Below are 24,648 nucleotides of genomic sequence, written 5' to 3'. Positions count from 1 at the left end.
TAAAAAAGCTCCTGTCACTGCCATGGCACCGCAAAGAGATACGCCCAGGTACGACCTGGTGGTTCCTGACCTTGGCCCATACAACAGACTCCTGTTTCCCTTCCTGGGGCCTCTCTGAAGCTGTGACACCTGTGTGTATTCTCCAAGGTCAACCCCAAAGGATGAGGACATTAGTGCCTGTGAGACCCAAGTTGGCCAAAAGAGGACAAAAGCCAAGGGATAAACACATGCTTCCCACTTTGATCCCCTGGGAAGAAAATTCCGAGATGCATTTCGTACAGTTTCTAAGAGGTTCTCAGGGATCAAGGGCCCAACAGAGGTACAGTGGAGAGGACTCAGTAACAGGTTTATGTACTGACTTTCTTCCTCTGTTTACTCTTCTCATCCCTCACACCAGCATTCTGGGAGCACCCTCGATAAACTGTCTGCACAGCAGTTTTTGTCCTGGTTCTCTTATAGGAGAACCCAGGGTAAGACACATGAACAGATTTTTTAAGACACACAATGTTGTGGAGTTCCCTGGCAGCTCAGGGTTAATGATCTGGTATTGTCACCACTGTGGCTCTGGTTCAATACCTGGCCCCAGAACTTCCTCATGCTGTGGGCACAGCTAAGCACACACACACAGACACACACACACAGTTGACTGGAAAGAATTTTTTTAAAAAGATAAAAAAATTTTAAAAAAACAAAGTTTTTGTTTACATAAACATTATAGTTTCGTAGCACAATATTTATGTAAACAAAAAATATACACATGCACACCCCCAAAAAATATTTTGAAAGACACACACTCATATACATACATATATATAGAGAGAGAGATAGGTATTTATGTAACATTTTATATGTAGTTACTTATAAAACATGTTTTATATATATATATGATATACTTTTAAAACATTAGAGTAGATACTTCTGAGGGGGAAAGTAAAAGGAATTGTAAAATAAAGGAGAGGGGAATAAAATCAAACAAAAACCAGACTTATGATGATAGCAAATTAAGCCTTGAAAAATTATTTACTCAACTCATGCCCTCAAGATGCAATTTTTTATGGAACTACAGAAAGAAGCAGAAAGATAGGAAAAGATGGAATGTCTCAAACAAAGGAAGGTATTTTATGCAAAGAACTGCTCTTTAGCATCTTAGTTTTTCTGAGGAGGACCGACACTAATAAGGATGGGATGCCATTTACATCCATGCTTTTCAGATAGCCTTCTCTCTTTACAGAAGTACCAGTTCTCGTGCATAAGTATCTTGCTGGTCTTTGGTCTACACTCTGGCCTTAGCACAGGATCGTTGAATCTGTAGGATGGGGATATTGCTGCTGTCCAAAATCCAAACCGCCCCACCCCGTTCATTTGATTTGTTCCATCTGCTTACGTATTGTTTGTTCTCCACTTGCTGAAAATATTGCTTCCTCAGGTTAGGGAATCAGACAAGGAAAAGAGACTTTCCATCCTAAAAGAAGCCATGCCACTTTGCTTCCTCACACATAAGCATCTGAATTTTCACCAAGCTCTCTGGGTATTTCAAGAACTCCTATAATTATTTTGCCAGCATTTTTCAACTTTGCATTTGTTCTGCTTTTTTTTTTTTCTCTAAATGTGTGAAATGTATATCAGAAAAAAGAAAATTTTGAGACAAAGGTGGCCTGTGCTTCCTGCTGCACTGGAGGGACGCCCGGTTTCCAAGTGCTCTTTGGTTGAATTCTCTTGCTGAGAAGGGCATGTCTGGTGGTTGATTTGGCACAGATTCTATTTCCAAGTAAAAAGAAGAAACTTTTGATGAAAAAAGATGATGGGACCTCCTATGCTTATGGCTCCTCAGTGAGCCACAGCATAGGGAGAATGTCCATCATTTCTGACAGCTGGACGGTCCTCGTGTAGCTGAGCCTCACCCCAACACTTAAAGCCTTTTCCTGTCACCCATATCAAGGAAAAGGGGGTGGGGGCAGGGCTGCCCTTCATCATAGGTGTGAACAGCATGCTCAGGTGAGCCGAGAGATGACACATCCCAACCCCTGCACGAGGATCTCCCAAGACAACCTGCCTCAGGGCTCGGGGCTGCTGTCGGGGCTGCAGGTGCTTTTTTAGGATCCCTGGTTCCCATCACTCATGTTTCTTGTCCTTAAAGATTCAGTCTTATAGCCAAAAATGTATACATTTCGAACAGTTCCTGCAGCCCATTTAAAATGAGTTTCCCTCCTAAAAGGCGGGTCAGTGAGTATTACTTGAAGGATCTCAGTTTTGCCTCATAATCCACCCCTGTGCTCTCTTGCCCAGGGAGCGCGGGGCGCTTTAGAGAGAGACAGTCAGGAATGGCAGAAAAAAATGAGAGTTTGTAGGAGAAGGTGCTGCCCACACCCCATTTGCTATGTATGAGCTGTAGGAACCTAGACAAATTTAGAAAATCCTATGTTTCTCTCCAGGTTCATAAAAGTGAAGGTCATAGTATCACTGCTTTTTAACACAAAGCAGACTGCTTGGCACACAGTAGGGTCTTTGACTGTTGCTTCTTCTTTCCTACTATTCGCCCTGCCCTCAGACCTGGGAATTGAACCTTGATTCCTGTTGACACAGGTTTATCTAAATTATCCGTGATTCAGTTCCTTGTCATCTCTCTCCCTCCTCATCTTTTGTAATAAATCCCTTATTCATTACTTTCACCGGGAGGGAGGGCATGGGACCTTTCAATACTGAAACAGAGTGAGTGCTCAATGTTGAGAATGGTTTTAAAAGTGTATGCCTTTTAAAAATCACAGACAACTATGCAGAGATTCTCTAATAATTACAAAAGTCATTCTATGATACACAAGTAGAAGAGTGTAATGTTCCTTTCTTTTTCTTTCTTTCTTTTTCTCTTTCTCTCTCTCTCTTCCTTTCTTTCTTCCTTTCTTTCTTATATTTAATCTACTCAGAGACTCTCCTCTCCTGACTAGGAGAAAAATGTAATGTCTTTCATTATCAAGCTGCCTGCATGCCTTCCTTTGCCTGAAACATGATTTGGGGTTTCCGTGGGCAGGGTAAGGGGCAGGCTCTGCATCCACAGTGTTGTTACTGCATGACGCGCCCAATCCCGTTGTCCTATGGGCACTGGCGCTCTGAGTAAGCCCCACCCCTCTGACTGCAAGCTGACTTAACTGCTCTCACAGCCTCTGAGCTATGACTCTGTCTGAAGTCTTATCATCTCCTGGGGGTGCTCATAGTCCCTGCTATCCCCCAACTGACAAAATCTTGCTGTGGAGGGATGTTCTCCAAATTCTCTCTACCTTAGAATTTAGCGAGTCCCGCCCCCCAAATAAAAGTCTAGATGGAAGTTGCCTTTTTGGGTAACTCCCAATCTGTTTTTGGCCAGCGAGCAACAAGTTGAAGACAAAGATCTCATAATTCAAAAAGCCAAACAGCTGCATTTTGCAGGGTGGGTGGAAGAGAGATGTTGCCTCCCAACCCTTCTTTTTGACCTCTTAAGCAAGGAGATAGTGCAGAAGTTAGCTCCCAATGTTGGCCAACCCTTTCCTGAGAACCTCTTCAGTGTGTTGCTTTCCTAGCAGGAAATTAGACTTGAATACATTATCTCTAATCCTCTTATCAAACTCCCTGATAGTATTTTTTTCTCAATATTTTAAAGTCGAGGACATTGATGTTCAGAGACATCTAGTGATTTATCAAAGTTCAAAAAGCTAGTATACGATGAAGCGAACATTTAAACACAGGACTGCCTAATTTTAAAAATTGCTCTCTTTCTACTACGTCATGCTACACCCCAATCAGAGAACCATAACATCCATCAGCCTTCTGTGTAACATTCGATGCACATGTATCAGTGGCAGAAAGTTATTAGCTCCGGGGGAGCCTTTTTGATTCCTTTTGAATGAAATCACAGTCAGAGCTTGAAAACATACCCTTAACTAGTTTTAGCAGACTTCAGCTTAAAGCAATGTGACCATATATATTAGAGGAGAATGTAATAAAAAAAAATAGTCAATTTGTTCTGAAATAGTTTTGCAGCATCTCCCAGAGAGGGGATACATCATTCATGAATAGAGTCTATCATCAGGTGGTATCTGAGGTCATTCATCTCTCTGTCTGGACCACAAGTATATGCCTTTGCCCTTGGGTGGACTGGCCCACCTTTGATACATTCTTGTACAGGTGCTTTGCTGTTGTCCCTTCTGACTTGGTTTGCCATGCTGACATGTTGGTGTGTTGGCCTAGTGTCTGATGAGCATACCCTCAGTGAGCCAGGGTACCCTGTAGAGTTCTGTGAGCAACCTAGATTGTAGGACTTGGGTATCATGTAAGAAGTACTCATCAGACAACTGGAATTAAGATGCCTAGGTTATAATCCCTGGCTCTACTACCAGGTTGTATTACATTTGATAAATTGCTAGATTTCTTACTCAGTTTCATGATCTGAAGGTGATAGCAATCATGACATCAACATCACAGGATTATGTACGGATCATATAGGGTAGCAAATGTCATGGATACAGGGGACTATGATCGTTATGTCAACTCTGGGGAAAAAGACCTGTTAGGACAGCGACTCCATCAAAGCCCTAAATTCTGGTAGCACTTTACCTGGATTGGGGATGTCCTCTTCTTTCTCAGTTTTCCATCAGCATTTTTTTTTTTTCCTGGAGACTGCCCTAGAAATAGCTCTCTCTTGGAGATCTATGCGGAAAGAAGCACACTGGCTCCCCAAAGGTCATGTGTAAAAGGAAGACCTGTGTTCCCCACGGAGGGGACATCTTGCCCCTCCTGGAGTGAACTTTTATACAGTTCTAATCAAGGGTCATTGACGAAGTCTTTTCTGACACTTTGGGTATATTGTCTTCAAACCCTAATTAAAAGATTATAAAGGCATTTCCCTCCCCCAAAGAGTGGGTGTCTTCTGTGGCTCTCCTGAAGCTGTCGAAATTTGCCTGAGTCCTTAGTTCATGCCAGAGAGGCAATGGGACTCATTATGCAAATTTAAATGACTTACGTCCGCAACCCAAATCACCTTAGGTTATACTAATGAGTTCTAGATAAGAGAGAATGGACATAAAACTGCATCGGGGGTATTTAGGAATAACTGCCCAAATGAAAGAATAATGAGTTAAATTGTACAGGAAAGCTGTAGGGAGATCTTTCAAATAATGCATCACACCTTCAATCACTTTAAAAAAGTATGTTCACGTGCTAATGGTACTGCAGCTAACTACATGTATGAGTAAGAAACCTTTCAGGATATTAAGCTGGGGGTGATCTTGTTTAGAAGAGGGGATTCTGTCTTCTCCAGCACCAGGACTGAGGGCAAGAGAGGCCCAGCCCAGCCCCAGAAGTGCAAAGTCAGTGACTCAAGATGTCAGTGAAATGATATCGTTGCACCGACCAGAGATACCAGCCCAAAGCATTCTCTCTTCCAGAAAGAATTTTTCACCAAACCTATGAGCCACCCTGGGCATATGGGACTTGAGACCTAAATGAAAGTGTTCTGTCCTCAAAAAAGTACAAAGAGCATGTGCTAAGTTTCCAGTCAGAGAACACACAGATGTTTTTCAGGACCCTGCCCTTCGGGAATTCTCAGTTGGGAGCTCTGCTTTAAGGCCTTTCTCGGAATTCATTAGGAAGGCTTTGATACCTAAGGAAAAAAGTCCAGTTTAGATACTTTAACCTGAAAGACATTTATCATTGAATGAAATTTGAGCAGAAAGTAGTGTTCAATTACTTAAACTAGTTCAGAGGGTAAAGAAACAAGCTCTAGGATGAGTTTCCCGGAATGACCCCCCAAGGTCACATTGCAGAACTGGGTCCCCAGATTCCTAACTGCTTCTACCATAGTCAGAAAACTGGAGAATCAGGACAATGTTCAGAAGGACTTCGGGATCCAGAAGGACACTGCTTTGGCCACAGTCCACTCTAAATGCATGAGCAGGTCCTGCTCTGTACTCATCTGACTTCTTACCATCCAGAAGTCTGACCAGCAGGACATAAAACTTGCCTGGGAACCCCAGCTGCAAGGAGAGTCCTAGAAATAGGGTTTCTAGCTTGTCACTCTCTGCATGCTAGGAGGACAACTCCATGTATATTGACTGAATGATCAAGGTCAAAGTCTCTGCCAACCTGCCACAGACAATCCCAGGTGGGCCCGATCTTGCAGAGTGGGATTCAAGAAGCAAGTGAAACTCACGACTCTTGAGGGAAGGAGTGGTGCGAGCTGAAACAGCCCATCCACTTCCGAGGGGGAGGTCTTTTTCCACATTTGGAAGTGGAGACAACGGAGAGCATCAAAGTCGTTGTTACAAGGGGTTCCTTCAGAGATATCTGCAGGAAAGCATATGTGTACAGGAAAGCAGATTTAAGCACAGGAAGAAGAGGCCTTAGGATGAGCACACAACCATGTGACTGTTTCTCTTCATTTTATTTTAATTTAATTTTATTTTTTTAGGGCCGCAGGTACGGCATATGGAAGTTCCCAGGCTAGGAGTTGAATTGGAGCGACAGCTGCCGGCCTACACCACAGCAACAGCAATGCAGGATCCAGCTGCAACCTACACAACAGCTCACAGCAATACCAGATCCTTAGCCCACTGAGCGGGGCCAGGGATCAACCCACATCCTCATGGATACTATTTGGGTTAATTTTCGTTGAGCCATAATGGGAACTTCTCTCCATTTTAATATTAAAGGAAAGTAACCACCTTTATCATAGATACAGATGTCCAAAGAGCATCAAATAAGTGTGGTAATTACAACAGGAACAGCTAATACTTAAAACAATAAAACAGTAGAGAAACATCTTAAGCGAGGGTTTCATTCTAAAGCCAGCTCATAAAATAAAAACTCTGTGTAGTCAAATTAACCTTGAATTTTCCATCACCTATAAAAGAGGCATATTTTTTTGTTTGCAGACTGAGAGTGGAATTCTTTTTTTTTTTTTTTTTTTGTCTTTTTAGGGCCACACCCACAGCATATGAGGTTCCCGGGCTAGGGTTCCAATTGGAGCTGGAGCCACTGGCTTATGCCACAGCCACAGCAATGCTGGATCTGAGTCGTGTCTATGACCCACACCATAGCTCACAACAATGCCCAACCCACCAAGCAAGGCCAGGGATGGAACCTGCGTCCTCGCGGATGCTAGTCGGATTTGCTAACCGCTGAGCCATGATGGGAACTCCGAGAGGGGAATTCTTTTGAATCTTTGGAGCAATATAGCCACTGTGCTAGCCCAAACCAAGAAATGAAAGGTTCTATTCAGAGGTCTGAGCATTCAAACTGCTGTTCTTTGGGAAAATGATCAAACACTAAGATGTGAGGGGATTAACATATACATGCTGCTTTATATAAAATATATAACCAACAAGGACCTGCTGTATAGCACAGGAGGTTCACTCAGTGTTTTTTAATAACCTATGGCGGGGTGGGGGGTGAAGAACAGATATGTGTATAACTGATCCACTTTGCTGTAAACGTGATGCTAATACAACGTTGTAAATCAACTTCACCCCAATGAAATAATAATAAAAAAGAAGTGAATGGGGGTTAGATGGAAAACTTTAAAATGTTCCTCTGTGCCTGAAGAGGTGACTCAAATTGTTGTTTTTTATTAAGAGCATTAATTGCACTAATTTATGTTATTATGATGAGGACTAATCAAGACAAAAGAGTTAAAAAATAGAAGGGGGCGAAATCAGCTCTAAAATTATCACGTGCTTATGGAGAGACATGCCTCTTTAGACTGGAGATGAAACTTACGAAGTTTGGATATTATTTCTGATACCGTCCTTAATAAGAAGCTTAGAACAAGGCATTCCCTTACTTTTCCATTAATCTTAGTTTTCCTCTGAGAAACAAGGCTATAGCTGTAGCTTTCATCACTCACAGTAGAGTGAATTTTCTAATCCTCTGGCCAGTAAGACTTTCTCCCATCTGGCCATTTCCCCCGGCTGCTCCCTATCCTGTAGTACTAGTTTTGGTACCCACTCCTTCAGGGGCCACCCATCTGAACTCATCTTGGGGAACAGAGTATAATTACCTCTATGAAAGTTTGAACTTATCTTCATTGTTCATTTCTTTATCTTCAGTCTAGAAAGTTTCTTGGGACGCTTAACTCTTTCCCCACGCTTAGGTCATTGCTTGGTTCATTATATATGCTCACTAAGCATATGCTCAAGGAGTAGCAGAGAAAATGATAGATGCTTAGGGATGAAAGGGAATAATTTTAAATTTCTGATTCAGTGTCTACATCTCTTTATAATAGTCTTGATATACAGACTCCAAACTTACATGTAATGACATGAAAACCTGCATTCTTGTACAACTGGTATTGTCACTTCTTCTTTAAATTAAATAAATGAAAACCCACATTCTTGTACAACTGTGACTGTTTCTCATTCCTTAAATTTGTGCCTCCCTCTAATATTAGTATTTATCTGAGAAGATTTCACTGAGCACATTTTAGTTCTTTTCTGTTAAGGTAAGACCTTGTCCCTGACCTCGAGAAACTTTTAAGTTAGCAGGAAAAACAGACACGAAGACAAGTGATTATAACATTTATACTTACCGAGCACGCTGTCATTAAAAAGTGAAAGTCTGTGCTGTGAGACCAAGGGTTTGCCTAAATATATTACTTCCAGTGACACGCTGAGCGATGACTGGTATGTTCTGTAGAAACTTCTACCAGATGGCATTCCAGATGTATCGCAGAGGAATAAAAACCATAACAGTGCTTATTATGTGCTAGGCACTATTCTAAGAAATTTTCATTATTAAATCATTTAATACTGACCCAACACGGTGAGGTTGGTACTGGGACACAGAGAGGCTAAGTGATGCCCCACAGCTGGGTGGACAGTCTGGCCCCTGAGCTTGCATTCTTTTTTTTTTTTTTTTTTTTTTTTAAGGGCTGCTTCTGTGGCATATGTAAGTTCCCAGGCAGGCTACACATCCTCATGGATACTAGTCGGGTTTGTCACCCGCTGAGTCACCACAGCAGAGGCTCCCTGAGCTTGCATTCTTAATCACCAAGCCACACTGCAAGAGAGAAGCCGTTTTCCCTGGAAGCTTCATAAAAGGAGTGCCATTTGCTTGTTTTCTGCTACAACTTAGGCAAAAGCAAAGTAGAAAAACAATATCTACAACTAAATAAACACAGAGTCTATGTGTTGGAAGTTTGAACACATATGAAGACAGAGCTTGTCTGGGATTTGCAGATGAGCCTCAAGTGAAGTGATTAACATATATAAATATACATATTTGCTTTTTAGGGCCACACTCATAGCATATGGAGGTTCCAAGGCTAGGGGTCAAATCCGAGCTACAGCTGCCGGCCTACACCTCAGCCACAGCAAAGCAGGATCCGAGCCACGTCTGTGACCTACACCACAGCCTACAGCAACCCTGGATCCTTAACCCAGTGGGCAAGGCCAGGGATCGAACCTTCATCCTTATGGATACTAGTCGGATTCGTTTCCACTGCACCACAGCAGGGACTCTGGAAGTAACCATATTAATGCTCTTCTCAATGTGAGACAACACAGATGATGAACTGAAGCAGAATCCACCTGAGGGAAGAAGAATGCTGGACGTTTATATCATCAATCCATAACGATTGTGTCACTGGGCTGGTGGAATTGGCATTTATACCATATTTCCCAATCCACACAATACATAGAGATTATATCCATCGTTTAAGTTTTCATTTGTTCTTTATCAATATCCCATTACTGTTGCTACATTGTAAAATGGTACTTTTCCCCAGATAATTGTTGTTAGTGTGTAGAAATGTTAAATGATTTTGCATGTTAATTTGTATCTTGCAACTTACTGAATTTTTTTATTAATATAAGTGTTGTTTGTGAATCTTTAACATTTTCTTCATATAAATCATGTTGCTGCAAATTGGCACGGTTTACTTCTTCCTTCCAATTTGATGCCTTGTATTTCTTTTTCTTGCTGATTGCTCTAGCAAGGACTTCAGTACTATGTTGAATAGAATGGTGAGAGTGGAATCCTTGTCTTGTATTCTCAGGAAAAACTTTCAGCCTTTCACCATTGTGTGTGATGTTAGCTATGGATTATCATATATGCTTTTATTATGTTGAGGTGTATTCTTCTCTTCCTAATTTCTTAAGAGTTTTTTAATTACGATGGATATTGAATTTGTCAGATGATTTTTTGTGTTTACTGAGATGATCATATGATTTTCCCTTTCATTCTAGTAGTCTGGTCTCATATTGATTGTGTTAAGTTGAACCATCCTGTTATATCAGGTATAATTCTTTCTTGATCATGGTGAATGATCCTTTTTATGTGCTGCTGAATTTGGTTTGCTAGTATTTTATTGAGAATATTGCATCTGTATTCATTAAGGCTATTGGTGTGTAGTTTCTCTGGTAGTGTCCTTCTGGGTTTGGTATCGGTACTGTTGGCTTATAAAATGAATTTGGGGTGTTCCTTCTCTTTGTTTTTTTGGAAGAGTGTGAGAAGGATGGCTGAAGCTTTTTTATTTATTTTATTTATTTATTTATATAATTTTTTTTATTTTCCCACTGTACAGCAAGGGGTTAGGTTATCCTTACATGTATACATTACAATTACATTTTTTCTCCCACCCTTTCTTCTGTTGCAACATGAGTATCTAGACAAAGTTCTCAATGCTTTTCAGCAGGATCTCCTTGTAAATCTATTCTAAGTTGTATCTGATAAGCCCAAGCTCCCTATCCCTCCCACTCCCTCCCCCTCCCATCAGGCAGCCACAAGTCTCTTCTCCAAGTCCATGATTTTCTTTTCTGAGGAGATGTTCATTTGTGCTGGATATTAGATTCCAGTTATAAGTGATATCATATGGTATTTGTCTTTGTCTTTCTGGCTCATTTCACTCAGTATGAGATTCTCTAGTTCCATCCATGTTGCTGCAAATGGCATTATGTCATCCTTTTTTATGGCTGAGTAGTATTCCATTGTGTATATATACCACCTCTTCCGAATCCAATCCTCTGTCGATGGACATTTGGGTTGTTTCCATGTCCTGGCTATTGTGAATAGTGCTGCAATGAACATGCGGGTGCATGTGTCTCTTTTAAGTAGAGTGTTGTCTGGATAGATGCCTAAGAGTGGGATTGCAGGGTCATATGGAAGTTCTATGTATAGATTTCTAAGGTATCTCCAAACTGTTCTCCATAGTGGCTGTACCAGTTTCCATTCCCACCAACAGTGCAGGAGGGTTCCCTTTTCTCCACAGCCCTCCAGCACTTGTTATTTGTGGATTTATTAATGATGGCCATTCTGACTGGTGTGAGGTGATGTCTCATGGTAGTTTTGATTTGCATTTCTCTTATAATCAGCGATGTGAGCATTTTTTCATGTGTTTGTTGGCCATCTGTATATCTTCTTTGGAGAAATGTCTATTCAGGTCTTTTGCCCATTTTTCCATTGATTGATTGGTTTTTTGCTGTTGGGTTGTATAAGTTGTTTATATATTCTAGAGATTAAGCCCTTGTCGTTGCATCATTTGAAACTATTTTCTCCCATTCTGTAAGTTGTCTTTTTGTTTTCTTTTGGGTTTCCTTTGCTGTGCAAAACTTTTCAGTTTGATGAGGTCCCATGGGTTTATTTTTGCTCTAATTTCTATTGCTTTGGGAGACTGACCTGAGAAAATATTCATGATGTTGATGTCAGAGAGTGTTTTGCCTATGTTTTCTTCTAGGAGTTTGATGGTGTCCTGTCATATATTTAAGTCTTTCAGCCATTTGGAGTTTATTTTTGTGCATGGTGTGAGGGTGTGTTCTAGTTTCATTGCTTTGCATGCAGCTGTCCAGGTTTCCCAGCAATGCTTGCTGAATAGACTTTCCTTTTCCCATTTTATGTTCTTGCCTCCCTTGTCAAAGATTAATTGACCATAGGTGTCAGGGTTTATTTCCAGATTCTCTGTTCTCTTCCATTGGTCTGTCTGTCTGTTTTGGTACCAGTACCACACTGTTTTGATGACTGTGGCTTTGTAGTATTTCTTGAAGTCTGGGAGAGTTATGCCTCCTGCTTGGTTTTTGTTTCTCAGGATTGCTTTGGCAATTCTGGGTCTTTTGTGGTTCCATATAAATGTTTGGATTGTTTGTTCTAGTTCTGTGAACAATGTCATGGGTAATTTGATAGGCATTGCATTGAATCTGTAGATTGCTTTGGGTAGGATGGCCATTTTTACAATATTGATATTCCCAATCCAGGAACATGGAATATCTTTCCATTTCTTTACATCTTCTTTGATTTCTTTGATTAAAGTTTCATAGTTCTCGGCATATAGGTCCTTTACCTCCTTGGTCAGGTGTATTCCGAGGTATTTGATTTTGTGAGGTACAATTTTAAAAGGTATTGTATTTTTGTATTCCTTTTCTAATATTTCATTGCTGGTATACAGAAATGCAACTGACTTCTGAATGTTCATCTTATATCCTGCTACTTTTCTGAATTTATTAATCAGTTCAAGTAGTTTTGGGGTTGAGTCCTTAGGGTTTTCTAGGTATAGTATCATGTCATCTGCATACAGTGACAGTTTGATCTCTTCTCTTCCTACATGGATGCCTTTTATTTCTTTTGTTTGTCTAATTGCTGTGGCTAGGACTTCCAAAACGATGTTGAAGAGCAGTGGTGAGAGTGGGCATCCCTGTCTTGTTCCAGATTTGAGTGAGAAGGCTTTCCGTTTTTCCCCATTGAGGATTATATTTGCTGTGGGTTTATCATAAATGGCTTTGATTATATTCAGGAATGTTCCCTCTGTACCCACTTTGGCGAGGGTCTTGATCATGAATGGATGTTGGACTTTGTCAAATGCTTTTTCTGTGTCTATTGAGATGATCATATGATTTTTGACTTTTCTTTTGTTAATGTGGTATATGATGCTGATTGATTTGCATATGTTGAACCATCCTTGTGAACCTGGGATGAACCCAACCTGGTCATGGTGTATAATTTTTTTGGTATGTTGTTGGATTCAGTTGGCTAAGATTTTGTTGAGAATTTTTGCATCTATATTCATCAATGATATTGGGCGATAGTTTTCTTTTTTGGTGGTATCTCTGTCTGATTTTGGAATGAGGGTGATGGTGGCATCATAGAATGTCTTTGGGAGTATTCCTTCTTCAACCTTTTGAAAGAGTTTCAGGAGGATGGGCACCAATTCCTCTTTATATGTTTGATAAAATTCACCTGTGAAGCCATCTGGTCCTGGACTTTTATTTGTAGGGAGTGATTTTATGACCTCTTCAATTTCATTTCTAGTGATGGGTCTGTTCAGTTGGTCTGTTTCTACTTGATTCAGTTTTGGCAGGCTGTAAGATTCTAGAAAATTGTCCATTTCTTCCAGATTGTCAAACTTGTTGCCGTATAGTTGTTCATATTCTCTTATGGTTTTTTGTACTTCTGCTGTATCCGTTGTGATTTCTCCTTTTTCATTTATAATTTTGGTTATTTGGGTTCTTTCTCTCCTCTTTTTAGTGAGTCTGGCCAGGGGTTTGGTTGGTATCTCTTTATGGCGATTCTATCAGCAATCAAATTGGTGACTTCTCAGGTTTCAGTCATTCACAATTCTGACAAGTAGATATTTACTATCAGCAAAGTTGTTACTAAAAATGTCCAACCTGTGATCATTATTGCAGACATTCTGTGAACCATTTGGAGGAAAATCTCATCGCTAGTAAGCAGCATATTTTAGCCTACATTTAATGTAATTACTAATAAGGTGGAGTTTAAATCTACAGTCTTCTTATTCTCATTATCCTTCTGATTTTTGTCCTTTATTTCTCATTTTCTGCTTTATTTGTGTTGATCAAATATCGATTAGTAATTCATTCCAATTCTTCTCCTGGCTTTTAATCTCAACTATTTTGTATAATTTTAAAAAGAGTTTCTTTGGGGAATACAATGTGTGTGTGTTTGTGTATAGATCTATTTAATACTAATGTCTCTCTCTCTCTCCTGTCTATATATAGATAGACCTATATCTATATCTTCTATGTATCTATCTATAGAGACAGGACAAAGAGATAGAGATATTAGCATTATACCACATAGTGATTAAATATAAGAATTTTTATAATAGTATAATATACCCCCTCCTTCCTTTACACTCTTGTTAGGATATTATATAGGTATAATTCCTATAGATTATTTATCATAATTTTAAACCCCTGCCTGCAAATGCTTACATATGATTCTTCTGTAGGTCTTTTTTTTTTTTTTTTTTTCCTGTACCCATGGCATATAGAAGTTCCCAGGCTAGAGGTTGAATTGGAGCTATAGCTGCTGACCTATGCCACAGCTGCAGCAGCACCAGATCCAAGCCGCATCTGCAAGCTACACCACAGCTCCTGGCAATGCCGGATCCTTAACGCATTGAGTCAGGCCAGGGATCAAACCTGCAACCTCATGGTTCCTAGTTGGATTCGTTTATGCTGTGCCACGATGGGAACTCCTATAGATCTTTTTTTAAAAACTGACTTTTCTCATTGTGCAGCTTCTGTTTCAAATATATATATATACACACACATACATACATACATATACATATGTATATATATGGATTATATTTTATTGAGACTCTGGATTCTATTTTCTTTCTCTAAAGAATCTGAAAGGTTTTATTCTATAAGCAGTTAAATTGCTGCAGATCCACTTAGATGGGTAGAAGCTTGTCTTTTAAACTTTTTTGGGGTGGGTTTATTTTAGTTTTGTCTTAATTCTAATGTGAACACCTTAGTCCTTGAGGAATACGCCTAAATCTCATGGGGTTTCATTGAAAAACTGAAGACATTTATCAATCTCTCTAACTTGATGAGACCCAAATTCCTAAGTCAATCTTCCTCGCTTTTGGTGGGCAGCTTTGAAATCCCCCACAGCTCCCTCACCTTTAAAGGATGATTATGCTCCTGAGCTCCTGGGGGCCTTGCTCACATGTACCCTATCAAGGCTTCAAGTATTTGAAGGGGGTTCATATGCCCAGTTTGGGGCTTCTTCTTCTGTGGTTTCATTCTTTTGGAGTCCCCCTCCCCTCAATTCCCAGCCACTTTGCATCCTGTGGCTTTATCTTCTTGTACATCAGGCTAATCAAACAGTGTCTTTTGCCCAATCTTATCATCCCTGGCTGGGAGGATTGGAGATTTCCTTCAGGGGAAAATCTGTGTTAGCTGGGTCCCAGCCACTGTGGTTACCTTCTGCAATGAGTTACGCCCCCTCCAATTTCTACCCGATTTTGGTTCCTCTGCAGTACCTTCAGACATCCTTTTAAATATAGTTGTTATCAGCAGGAGAATTAACCAAGACAAGCTACTCTGCAATTATTGAACATCAGAACCCAAAGATGTATTTTACAACATGAATTTATTTTATCTAAAAAAAAAAAAAAAAGGAATTCTGTTGGTAAGGTAACGTAGAATAAAACAGTGGAAAGATCTGGTTCTGAATTGCTGCTCGAACTTGGATCACATCCGTGACTGCAGGCAGATTGCTTCATCTGTAAGCTTCATTTTCCCTCTCTCTAAAAATGGCCCTTTTCCTTGGAATGCAGTGTTTCTCAAAAAACATGAGTTTTGTAGCTCATCCTTCATATGAAGAAGTTTAAATTTAATATAAACACTACTGGAAAGAAGAAAGCTCCAAGGGTACAGAGCCCTAGGATTTTTTAAAGCAAGGGACACAGGTATATGTCCTGTAAGAGTCTGATTCATGAGGTTCTAGAAATAACACTGCATGCCTTCTTCTTCTTTCTAGGTTTTGACCTTGTCTCCTAGAGGGGGAGGGGGAGGGAAAGATCAAGGTAAAATTACCCTCCCCAATAATTTTTAACAGCAAGTAAAGATGTTACTGTCCATATATCTGCTCTTTTTTTCATTAATTCTTCTTTGAGAAATAGCATTAGAGAGATAGAAGTCTGTGGTTTGGGGGCAAAGCATAACCCACAAAGAAAATTATGCCAGTGAGAGGTTTAATAAAAGAATTATTTTTTTTTTGGTTGGCTATATCATGAAGGATTATTTGGTTGATTGAAATCACTAAATATGCTATGTTGTTTTCCAAACTTTGTATTATGGTATTTTTTCAGTGTCATCACTTGTTCCCTTGAATGAGCTAGCTAGTCAACTATTCAAAAATAGTTTTAACAGCATTGCATATATATTCATCATAGTTACTGCCAGGAGAAAATTCTCCTTGTGAAATACTGGCTATTAAAGCTTATAAACCAGACTTTGGGTCTGGGATAAAAGTCACATTGCTGAAATTGTGAGACTTCCTAGTCCTTGATTTTATTTTATTTTTTTAACCTTCAAACAAAGTAGACATGAAACCAAAATTGGAAATGTGGGAACAAAGCAAGTAAGTCTCCACACTCATATTTAGGATTTATGCTTAAGTTGGGGCAGCAGGAGGTAAGAGGAAGATGTCAGGGGCCCCTGGAGAGAGGACACTACTCAGCTAAAAGAGGATTTTTCCTCTTTTTATTAATAAAGGAAAGAAAACAGCAATAGTATTTATCAAAAGTCTTTCCAGGTAAATTACTGTCCTAAATAAATTACAAAATATGGGGTAGGAAGGAGGATATGTCAAGCAGGAGAAATAGGCATGTGCAAAAAAAATAGAGGAAGGGAAGGAATAATGAATGGAGAACATTGGGATTATAAAAGTGCAGTGACACCGAGAAGGCGATGTGTCATTAGATCATGAGACAAGGTTATGTCAAAGAAAAATAGTCTTTGTTATCAGACAGCTGGGGGTGAATCTTGATTCTGCCTCATTCTTGGTGTAATTATGGAAATTATTTTTGAGCTTCAGTCTTTTCATCTGTGAATATGGGAAAAATATCCCAACCCTAATATATCACCAAGCTATCCTGAGGATTAAATTAGTTAACCAATGTGAAAATGTGAACCATGTTATTAGATGGTGGAATCTCTTTGGGTAGAGTGTGGATGACTCTTGTTTAGATATACTTGTTTAGACATATCCAAACTCCCTCTGTTTGTTTGTTTATTTTTTGGCTTTTTAGGGCCACATCTGCAGCACATGAGGTTCCCAGGCAAGGGGTCTAATTGGAGTGGCAGCTGCCAGCCTACATCACAGCCACAGCAACGTGGGATCCGAGCCACGTCTGTGACCTACACCACAGCTCATGGTAACACCCGATCGTTAACCCACTAAGCGAGGCCAGGGATCAAACCCTCATCCTCATGGATGCTAGTCAGATTTGTCTCTCCTGAGTCACAAGGGGAACTCCCAAACTCACTCTTGTTTAGACATATCCTCTTGGTACTTTTTTTTTCTTTTTAAAGAAAAGCATTCCCCCCCCAATTTTTTTTTACTCCACTGTCTATATAAAAGAATTTATTTTTTATCCAATATGTAATTATTCTACATAAGACAGATATATGACTAAAGTTATTTCAGCATTTTATGTTTTTCAATAAACAAGTTCAAATTTCTCTTTCTAAAATTTAAAGAGCAAATTGAAAACTGACTGCTGCAAAAGATATTTTTGAAATGGTGTGTTCCCAAAAAGGTCAGCCCTAAAGAGATAGCTACTGTTATTAGTGTTTAAATCCTAAGTGATGTTCCAGGTGGTAGCACAATACCTCAGCTCATTCATCCACCCATCCCTTTGATCCATGCCCTGGAAGATTGGCATCCATGTTCACTTGAGATGACCTCACATAGCCACGTGGTTCACCTTTTCTTTAGCTGTGCTATACTAAATATTTATTGACCTAAACAGCCTGATGCACACAATCTTATATAACTGTCAACCATCTTCTAAAGCTGGCACTATTTTCTCTTCTGCATAAGAGATTCAGTCAGTTTTCCCAAAGTCACAGGACCAGCAAGAGACAGAACTGGATTCCGCATCAAACCTCTTGCTCATCAAAGCTCTACTGTTGCATTCACCCTCCCCAAGCAGACCATCGTGGAAGTCCCAGTGTTTTCTCTTGGGAAAGGCGATCAGAGTAGCACTGTGTTGGGTCCAAGTGACTTACTCTGACCCTCTCAAAATTTTGTAAGTTGGAAGTATGTGAAACAGAACACGGAGGGAGTCTTTGGATGAGAAAGTGTGCGTGTGTGGATAGCTGTGTATATGTGCGGTCACCTGAGGACATCAGAACAGCTTCCAGCTATGGTGCTTTGGCTGTGCTCATTGTTTGTGTGATACTTGGATAAACATACTGACCTCAGGTGTGTTGGTTTCTGCAGCAAGGGTTGCCACAGATGGAAGCCACATACCCGCTGTGCCCCAACTTCTTTTCCCTAAATGCCACCCAAACACATTGACTAAAACCCCAGAATCCCTGCCCACCTCCCCAGTGTCAGCAGTCTCAGGGTCCTCAATGTTTGCTGTCTCTTGAGCACCAGAGAGAGGTTTTGTCTACATTATTAAAAAATGATTTCAAAGACTATTTTTCTCTAGTTAATTAATGGTCAGACTAGACACCAGGTAAGTTTTTCAGAGGAAAGAGGAATTGTCTTCTGTCAGCTGGGGAAGTACTGCCCATGTGGATGAATACATGTTTGCTTGCCTCGAACCTTAACCTTTCACCAAGTTTTCCTCCCCATAATTTGTGACCTGACTTCCCATATGTTACTCGAAAATTTCATGTCGTCCTAATCCCCATTTGGGATGTTTGAAATGAAAGTAACTCTGGACACCTCCATATGGTTAACTGACAGTAACTAGATTTTCATGAAAGCAGGTTGGAATGGATGAATCTAAGGAAATGGTCAGAAGCCTTATGCAATAACCATGGAGGAATAAATCTATAGTCAATGGTTTGCTTTATGTAGTGGCCCAGTTTCATTCATTCATAGCTCAAATAAATGTTTGCTGGGGATAAAATAGTGAATAAAACTGTAGAGTTTTGCCCTCTCATGAAATTACAGTGCAGCTGGACTCAGCCACTAATAATACAGCCTGCTTTGATCACCCATAGGAGGGACATGTGAATCAAGAAAGATAAGGGGGCTTTTGATAAAGCTGATTAAAATGGACTTAAAGGATGAGTAGGGGATTTACTGAGAAGGAAGCAATGGGAAGAAACACTATGAGGAAAAGAAAGTGAGTTCAACTTTGCACGTGCTATGTTTAAGCTGTCTCAGAACACACTAATAATAGCTAATATTTCCACTGAGCGCTGATGATGTGTCAGACAAGTTTTAAATGTTGTCTCCAGTACTTTCAACAGCCTGATAAGGTAGATTTTTTTTATATATGTATCTTCCTTTATACAACAAGGTTGAAATAAACTCTTCTGAGTTGTTAGTGTGCTGATGGTCACTGAAGCATGGGAGGGTTTGAGGTTGCCCCTGGGAGATAGAAGATGAAAGAAGAAAGTTTATGATCTATTCTGAGAAATACCACAAAGTAGGCAGAGAACAAACAAGTGAAAAGATGGCAGAAATCCCAGGAGAGCCTCATATAAAGGCAACCAAGAGAAAGTTCTCGTAAAGAAGATGAGAGTGGTCCACCTTCCAGAAGAGAGGTTGGGGGCTATAAGGGCTGAGTGTGGGGACAGGGAGTGGTGCCATCTTGCAGAAAACCAGAGACAACAGGAAGGAAAGAAGCAGAGGCTGTGCAGAGAATAGAACTCATTCACATACCTGGCTGAAAGGAGAGAAGAGAAAGCTCTACAAAGTGGAACTTGGGTATGGGAATTTTGTAGACTTGTAGACACGGTATCTATTGAAAAGCACCTAGTGTCTCTGACGAGGGCAAGACTGAATCCAAACAGGATTAGCTTGGGCTGGGAGGAGGGTCGTTTCTTTCAGACAACAGGAAGGAAGGAGGGAAAGTTTCCTCTGGACATAGGTAGTTTAGCTATTCTGAGTTCTCCACCATAGCTCCCATTCCTCTGTGTTACGGAAGCAAACCAAGTAATGGGACTAGTCAACCCAACGACCCCAAGCCAACTGAGGCACATTGAGTTATGTGGATTTGCCTCTTGTTTAGTCAGTCACGTAATACTTAGCATTTATTTTCAACGGTTAAGAGAGTTTTTAACAATCAAGAGTGAGCCTAAAATTAACAATTCCACCGCTTCATTTATTCATTTTTTTTTTCCCCCAACTTGGTCACTGTTCTTTAACATTGTGAAATGCTGTCAGGATTTCCTACCCATATTAATCTGTCGGATTCAGAACAGGGGGTGGTGCAGTTTGGTGATTTCCATTTGGCTTTGAAACAAACAATCCCACACCATCTTGGTTCTTGTACCGGAGTCCTTTTTGTTCGGCATTGCTGCTGAAGTTATTTTCGAAACATCATATGGATTTTTCATTGAAACATCTGTGTTAACTTTTATTATCCCTGGTCTGCTTTGTAATTTTGGAAACAGATATAAAGAACGAGCAACCCAAAGCACAGTAATATAGTGGGAAGCATCCTTCATAAGTCAATTGAGGAATTTAATAATCTCTTTAGAAATAAGCTCTGCAGCTATGAGAAAAATGTGTGGGTTAAAGGCCTTCCAATTAAGAAAGGTTTCTCTGTGGATTTATAGGCTGGTGGTTCACTCTTCCTGTTCGTGTTTCCATAGCAACTGTCAGGTAGATTTTCTGCTACTTGCTAGGAAGTTGGAAATGTTGAGTCTGGTTGAGCCTTTTCAATTCAGTGAAGCTTAAATGAAATTCTTTGCAAGGAACTGGCATTTAGCCTGGGTCATTTATTCATATCTAGAAGAAAAAAAAATCAATTATAGTAATCAAATGTGCAAAATTTTTATTGGGATTATTTTTGGTACATATTTTGTGCTGTAATCTATTTTTAATGCCAGGGTACTAAAGGTTTGAAGGGCTGCAGCTGGCCTCTTCACTATCTGATGGCTTGTGACTTTAATTACAGCCCAAGACCTAGGAAGGCATGCCTTTTTCTGGTCTACTGTTGCAAGCTATAATCACCCCTGGTGATATTCAGAAACAAACTAGTATCCAGGAGATTCATTAGGTAGAGACACCTCTACGTATCACACAAAGTATGATGCACAACCTTTTCTTCTTTGATTTTTCCTGTCCTGTGGGTTATTCAAATTACAGCCTGGACAGTAAATAATGTATATGCCATTATCAAAACTGCTTGGAAGTACAGTGTCTTCCTTTTGCCTTCAGATTAAACCCACTTGGGCGTCACTCACTGTGGTTTATATCAACCCACACTGAGTGATGTCTGCTGGCTCCACGTAGGATGGTGTCCTTTTACCCTTAAAAAAAAATCAAGTATGTAGGTGGGCAGAGTGAGCACACCTGCCATTGCTCCTTACATAACCTTCAGTACATGCCCAGGAAGAACAGACATCTATGGGGTACCACTTAGTGTGTTTTTTTTGTGAGCATCTTTGCTCACTGCACTGAAGCAGCAGCTTCTGCAGAAAAGAAAGCACAGTCCTTATTTCACACTGAGATTCTATTTATACACCAACTCCCCTGTGGACATTTCTTATAAGATATATTATTTACAACGATGGCTTCGAATGCACATTTCCGTTCATTTTGTCCCAACCCTCGTCTTTTCTCTTGTCACGTGTGCCCCACACCTCCAACTCTTATATTGACAATTCATGTTATAGACCATCCTTGATTATTGGTGAACAAATACAAATAAAACTAAGAGAGATAAAGAGAGGAAAAAGAGATTCTTATTTATTTATTTTTTTTTAAGTCTGAGCTGAAGTCTCCTTTGCTTACTTGCCTTGCCTTGCCTTATTTTCTTTCTTTTTGGTCTGGAAACTGCTTTCTTCTATTAAGCTAAATAAAAACTTTCTGAGAAGAGCAATTGGAGCTGAAGGAAGCTCCCTCTTCAGTCGCTATACTGGGAAAAGTGGAAATGAAGTCACCCAGCCTCAGCTCTCAACTTTATTTACTCTAAACGGTGGGCAATTTTCTCCTAAGATAAATCGTCCTTGGAGTTGCTGGGCTTGCCAGAGGAAGCTGCACCTCTACCCGGGAGCAGAGAAACAGAGAAAAGTGTGATTCTGAACATTTGTCAGGATTGAGAGAGCCGGAGAGCCGCTTTGGATGACATAGAGAGGGGAAAGCATCTCGCTTTGGGGGAGAAGCAAGGCTTCCATCTTGGCTGTCGCTATTGGTCAGGGAAGTGAAGCGTCTGTGCTGCTGGTATCTGTGTGCTGGAGCATAGCTTTCCTTCACCCCTGCCCCTTCCCGGGCAGGTGCTCCTGGACCAGCACCTTTGGTCCAGCTCCTGGCCAGCTGGTGTCCACTCACCTGGGAGGACAAGCAGTTGAGGCGTCGCTGGTCCAGCCTCATGCTGCTCCTTGGCTGAGCATGAGTTTCACTCAGCAGAAGGGCCCCTTCTAGGCCCTGCTTGCTGTCCTTGACTTCAGAGACCCTCAGCCCAGTCCTGGAGGCCAGGCCTCCCACTGAAAAGATGGGAATGGGCCTCCTGTCCATTCTGGCTTCACAGACGACCTCCCTGCCTCTTAGCTTCTGGCTTTTCTCTGGCTGGTGCTAGTGTCCTCCTCTACCCCACTCAGCTGAGCCATGTGATGGGCTAAGAGAACTTCTCCCTCCCCCCACCTGTGTCCACTTTCCCACCTTTACCCATTATCTGATCCTGACTTGCTTGCTTCCTTCGTGTATGGCTGTTCCCTCAGTCCTTCTGCTCTGGGCCCCCTCCTAACCTACTTTCTCTGCAATGTCATGGCAGGTGTAGGAGTAACACCTAACACTAGTCAAGTATCCACACCCTGCATCTTAGGCAAGTTGCTTAACTTCCCTCAACCTCAATTTCTGCATCTCTGAAATTAGTACAAATGTACATAAATCATAAAGTTGCTGTGAAGATTAAATTCATTCATGCTTCATTGTAGCACTGTTGGCCATAGCCAAGACAGGGAAACAACCTAAATATCTGTCAACAGATGACTGGATTAATAAGATGTGGTATATATACACAACGGAATACTACTTAATCATAAAAAAGAACAAAATAATGCCATTTGCAGCAACATGGATGGAACTAGAGACTCTCATACTGAGTGAAGTAAGTCAGAAAGAGAAAGACAATACCATATGATATCACTTCTATCTGGAATCTAATATACAGCACAAATGAACCTTTCCACAGAAAAGAAAATCATGGACATGGAGAGCAGACTTGTGGTTGCCAAGGGAGGGTGGGAGTGGGATGGACTGGCAATCTAGGGTTAATAGATGCAAACTATTGACTTTGGAATGGATAAGCAATGAGATCCTGCTGTATGCACTGAAAAATACAGTCACTTATGATGGAGCATGATGATGTGAGAAAAAGAATGTATACATGTGTGTGTGACTGGATCACTTGCTGTACAGTACAAAATTGACAGAACACTAAACCAGCAATAATGCAAAAAATAAAGTCATTATAAAATAAAAATAAATAAATTCATGCATGTGCAGTCTGTAGAAAGTGCTCCAAAAATATTAGCTTTCATTACCATTCTTGGGTTTTTTTTTGGGGGGGGTTACAAAGAGCTCAAACTTTATAATCATACAAATAGCTTTTTGAGTCTCATCTCTGCCATTTACTGCCTATGTGACCTTGAGTAGATGTTAAAACTTCACTGAGCCTGTTTTCCTTCCAGTAAAAGAAGAAAAAACATCACTGCCTTCCGAAACTGTTAGGGGGGTTAACTGAGCAAGGGATTTGTGGCATCTGGTGCAATGCCCTCCTGACAGTAATAATGATATTCTCTCCTCCTTAAGCATGTTCATTTTCTAAAACTTTTACTAATCATTCTTTGTATCTTAACTCCTCATCTTGTGCCCCAAAACATTAACTCACAGCTTCTCTCTGTCTTACTTTCTTCTTTCTTAAAAATCCTCTTTCTCTCTTCTCTCATTCTTAGGGAGATCTGTTTCCTCAATGCCACGAATCTTAGACTATCAGAAAGCAAGGGATCTACCCACCAGCTCCTGCCCCCCTCACAATGCTGGATGAATATTTGTAAGAGGCTGAGTGAGCTCCCCGAGCCCCAAGGAGGTTGCTTCTCATTCCAAGCATGAAGTTATCCTACCCATAGGGCCGAGAAGCCATGAGGGTGTTCTGTGTTCGACTTGTGACATCCTTATCCCAGTTTGGGATTTTTTTTTTTAATCCCATCCATCCCAGATGTGATCCTGATTCCCTTGTTATACTGGCCATCTCTGCAAGGGCAAAAATTTGAAATTATTCTTGTCAAATGTGCCCCTTCCAGATTGGCTAACTCGAAGATCAGAGCTTTCTGCACAAGAAAAGACTTCCTGGCTCAATGTGTCAGTTCCTTTTCATGTAGCTGGATCTTTCAATTTGTAGCATAACCCCTGCAGCACTATAGAGAAAAGATGATATGTCTGAAATGCTGAACTGCAGTCACCCCTGTCTGCCATTATGTTTCCACAGGCTTTCTATAAAAAGCTGCAAAACCGTGGGGTCTGAGATCTGACACCTGAAATGGCTGCAATCACTCAAAGGCACCCCTTTTCCTATCTCTTGCTGATTGACCCCATCCCGTTGCGCCTTTCAATACACAGCCCATGACTCTATATTTAGGGCGATGACCAGCGGTCCATGCCGGCTCCAAACACTTCCCACTCCTCGCTTGGATAGCTTCTCCTGTGAGTTGGGTGTTAGACTCAGAAGAATGAGAACGATGTTCC

General features: G+C 40.7%; 2 long non-coding RNA genes across 2 annotated transcripts in view; one reads left to right on the top strand and one right to left on the bottom strand.

The window, feature by feature from the left end:
- LOC110255590 overlaps positions 1-24,648 on the top strand; it is a 370,333-nt gene that overhangs the window by 32,530 nt on the left and 313,155 nt on the right. The window lies entirely within an intron of this gene.
- Positions 20,067-22,890, bottom strand: LOC110255591. The gene is made up of 2 exons (XR_002336143.1): positions 22,234-22,890; positions 20,067-20,688 (listed from the first exon to the last, which is right to left on the bottom strand). It is a non-coding gene; the product is annotated as an uncharacterized LOC110255591 (long non-coding RNA).

This window comes from Sus scrofa, chromosome 10 (genome assembly GCF_000003025.6).
Source record: "Sus scrofa isolate TJ Tabasco breed Duroc chromosome 10, Sscrofa11.1, whole genome shotgun sequence".
In the NCBI taxonomy this organism is placed as follows: Eukaryota; Metazoa; Chordata; class Mammalia; order Artiodactyla; family Suidae; genus Sus; species Sus scrofa.
This window is presented reverse-complemented; position numbering and strand designations above follow the sequence as displayed.